Below are 4317 nucleotides of genomic sequence, written 5' to 3'. Positions count from 1 at the left end.
TTCAACAGAATGACATAGTACCTTGTCTTGCACCATTCTCACAAAAATTGCCATGTTTCTAAATGTCTTTCAGCACCAATTCCCAGTGAGTTATCTGGTCCCCTCGGCTGACCATTAGGCAAGGAACACTGGTACCATCACCAGGGTGTGCGCTTGAAGCACTTGACCAACTGATCAGGTCTTGGCTCTGCCAACCTTGGCCCCCAATTCCAGGCTATCGACATCACCAGAGACTTCACAATAAAGGTGAAAGAGTTCCTTCTCATGACTGACTGTTCCACTAAATCCAAGTCTTCTTTAGCACTGTTACAAAACCCACGCCCTCTTGGAGTCTGAATTACAACCTTAAAATCTCACACAAATTGCAATCTGTTGACCAAGCCTCTGTCACTAAATTCAACCTTAATGCCCATTAAGAAATTGACACCCTTGCCTTGAAAAACAAACCAGCATCATCATAGGCAATAAACCCATCCTCAGCCCCTTATCTTTGCCTTTATTTGGGATAGTGGCTTTGGGGTGGCAAAAAGATTTTCTACAGTGGCCAGAAAAGCAATGATCTGAATGGAAATGAAATGAAACTGGGGCCTTGAGATGTTTTTAAACCTAATAGCATGATTTCTTTGGGCAGAAAACATATCAGAAACTATAGTACACTTCTCTTCATCTGCAATATGGAACTGGTTCCAATTCAAAATTTCACTGAACTGGAAAACATACAAGCATCATGAGCCACACATTTGAAGTCCAAAAAAATCTCTCGTGGCAGCATTCACAACCACTTCTCTGGCTTCATTAGTGAACTGAACTGTACTTGATACAACTTCTGTGTTGCTTGATCTAATTTGAAATGTCACTCTGTAGAAATCTTAATCTTAGCATGTTCACCTTGCAGCACAATCATCTTGGTTTTTGTACGTTTGTCTCCAAAGGGAACCTCTTTAGGAATCACAAAATTAGCTTTGATGCATCCTTCTTGTTGTTGATAAGTGCTGTTGAGTCAGTTCCGACCCATGATGACCCCACATAGGGTTTCCTAGAAGCAGCTGGTGAGCTAGAACTGCCGACCTTGTGGCTCAAGTCAACTTTGCAGTCCAGTGCATTAACCCACAGCACCCCACCAGGACTCCCTGAAAAAGGGTAATTTTGGGTTTCACTCAGTATTTTGGGAATGATTTTAGATAAAGTTCCTTCAGTGTTCAATACTGGTACCTTCAAAAATGACTGTCCCCCAGAACAAACAAGATGGCAGATCGGGTAGAAGTGCAGTAAAGGAGCTCCGCCAACAACAACACACAATACCCGACCAAGCAGGCTCAGGGGATGTTCCCAAAACTCTGAACCACATAAAAAGGAATATTTAGAAGGTTGGAAGGCTCACAGCTGGGGTAATTTGTGGCAGAAGCAAGAAATCTATTGCTTTCTAGTCCAGGATGCTCGGCTGCTCCAGGAGCCACCATCGTTGGTGAGACCAAGCAGGGGAAGGATCGGAGCAGCCACAGACGCCTGGCAGAACCGCTGAGAAAAAGGTGTGGACATTCTTTTCTTTTGGTGTATGTTCATTTGTCCCTTGCTGTCTGCGCACCTCCATTCTGGTGACTATAGGAGTGCCTGAGCTTGTGGGCACTCCAGCCCCACCCTCAGAGGGTTCTAATACTTATGAGCACAGATCTCCTCGAAATTTAAAGAGACAGTTTCCAATTAAAACCAAACGGCCACAGCAGGCCCTGAACTGTTTCCAACTAGAAAAAAAGACCTGAACAGGGATTGTGGAGCAGGACAAGCAGACAAAAGAGGAAATAGGCCAAAAATCAAATCCTAAGTTACGTCAAAATGACCAACAGTAGGTATCTTGAAACTTCTCAGGAAGAAGAGTAAAAAGGGAAGCGCATTTCCTGATCACATCTACCTGGAGGCATTCAAAAAGCATAAAAAAATACCAAAATACACACCCATCTAAGTATTAAGGCCACAAATAACCCCTGAAGATGCCCCAAAAACAGAAGCAGATGACCATATCTGCACACATCCAGAAACGAGATAAAGTGATGGACGCAAATGAGCTAGAAGTAGACCTGCACTCCATACTGGAAGATGGGCAGGCTTTGGAAATGCCTAAGAAGGAATTCAGAAAAATGATTATAAAAGGTATAAAAATGTTATAGAATGCAGTTGAGAAAAATAAGGAAGAAGTCAGGAAAGAGCTACAGGAACAATCAAATAAGATAGATACAGCATTGGAAACAATTCAAAACCTACAGAAAGAGGTCCAAATGATTAATAATAGAATATCAGAAATGGACAATACATTGAAAGGGCAAAGGAATAGAATTGAAGAGATAGAAGCTAGAACTAGTGAGCTAGAAGATAAATCTCTCAACACTACTAAGATAGAAGAACAAATACAAAAAAAGGATAAAAAAATCTGAAGAAGGCCTAAGATTCATGTTGGATAACATGAAGAGAAATAACATAAGAATTATTGGCATTCCAAAACAGGAACAATCACACAAGCCCATAGAGGAGATAATTGAAGAGCTTCTGGAAGAAAATTTTCCTAACATCATAAAAAGTGAAAACATAAGCATTCAAGAAGCTCAACGAACCCCAGGATGGATAGACCCTAAAAGACAATCGCCAAGACATATAATAATCAAGCTCTCTAAAATCAAAGATAAAGACAGCATCTTGAAAGCAGCTAGGGAAAAGAAAAATATAATATTCAAAGGCAAGCAAATAAGATTAAGCTCAGATTTCTCAACAGAAACCATGCAAGGCAAGAAGGCAATGGGGAGACACATATAAACCCTGAAATAAAAAACTGCCACCAAAGAATGCTCTATCCAGCAAATCTATCAATCAAATATGATGGTGAAATCAAAACATTCCAGGATAAGCAGAAGATAAAGAGATTTTGCCAAAGCCAACCCTACTATGAAAAACATCCTAAAGGAAGTTCTGTGGACTGAGAACCAACAAGAACACATAACAAGCAGGACTTCCAGCACTTCCCTGAACAGGCAGCTCAGGTAGGGCAGTCTTGGAGAAAGGGGGCAGAATCGCACATATGCAACCTCTGTCTAGCAGACAGACAGCCTTTGAACAAACATAAGATCTTATATTTCAACATCCTGAACTCGTTTTTTTTAAAGATCAAATTGCTGAGAAATTACAGGCATTTTGAGCTTTTGCCTGCCTGCACGTGGCTCCCGCTTCTGCTCCCGCACCTGCGAGTGCCTCTGCCCCCTGCAGACCTTGGAATGCAGGGCTAGAGCAACCCCACTTAGAAGGCTGCATTTCCAGAGAAAAGGAAGCATAAACTAACAAAGCCGAACAAATAGAGAGGGATATCGGCACAGATATCAGGAAATTCAGGGTACCCACGGTACAGAGAGACTGAGAGAAGCATTTTCTACGTCATCAAATATGGACACTACCTCCCTGCAGCCACTAGCCCCAGCCCTCTACTGCCCCCGCCTAGACCAGTCCTCTGCCAAGCCGCCGAGGATCAGGAATGACCAAGGCACAGGCCCGCCGACTGAGGCCAAGGCCCTCCCAAGGCCCAGACACTCCCACTGAGGCCAAGGCCTGCCCTGAGGCCCAACCCACCCACAGTCTGGTCACAAAGGCCCAGGCCCAACCAAGGCCCAATTCTCCTAGGTCCACAGCCCGGTCGCCGCTGAGGTCCAGGGCCCCCAAGGCCCAACACGCTGCATAGCCCAGTCACCAAGGCCCAGTGCCCCTGAGACACAACCCGCCCTCAACCCAGTCCCCGAGGCTCAATCCGCCCAACCTGCCCGATGCCCAGATGCTGCTACCCAGGCACACTGAGGCCCAAACCGCCCACCCGAGGCCAAAACCACCAGACCGAGACCCAAACCACCTACCCGAGTCCCAACCCTCCTGCAGCCCGGTCACTGACGCCCAGGCCACCAGAGGCCCAAACCGCTCAACCTAGGCTCAACCCACCTGCCCGAGGCCCAAACGGCCCACCACCGAGGCCCAGGCCCAACTGAGGTCCAAAAAAGTTACTCTGAGTTAAGCAATAAGGAGAGTGAAAAGGGAAGACCACATCCTGATCACATCTTCCTGGAGGCAATCAGGAAACATAAAAAATTACCAAAACAACCAAGAGGCTAGAGTTTTAGTCTGTGTTACAGGTCAAAAGCTCTCCAGTATGGATTACAGCCTGACTAATTTGACCCTATAGCAAGAGAACAGCCACTTCTCCATCTTTGGAGCGAGCTTGCCTGAGGGAGCCAGCATTCACCGAAGACCCACCTGAAAGAGGGATGTCATCTGCATCTCCATTGAGGC

At 45.3% G+C, this 4317-nt stretch overlaps 1 pseudogene; it reads right to left on the bottom strand.

Annotated features, from left to right (window-relative positions):
* Positions 1 to 476: 476 nt before the first annotated feature.
* The window catches only part of LOC102810563, a 45337-nt pseudogene continuing 41496 nt past the window's right edge, over positions 477 to 4317 (bottom strand).

This window comes from Chrysochloris asiatica, unplaced genomic scaffold, assembly GCF_000296735.1.
Source record: "Chrysochloris asiatica unplaced genomic scaffold, ChrAsi1.0 scaffold00277, whole genome shotgun sequence".
Lineage (NCBI taxonomy): Eukaryota > Metazoa > Chordata > Mammalia > Afrosoricida > Chrysochloridae > Chrysochloris > Chrysochloris asiatica.
Note: the sequence above shows the minus strand (reverse complement) of the source record. Positions and strands in the feature narration are given on the sequence as shown.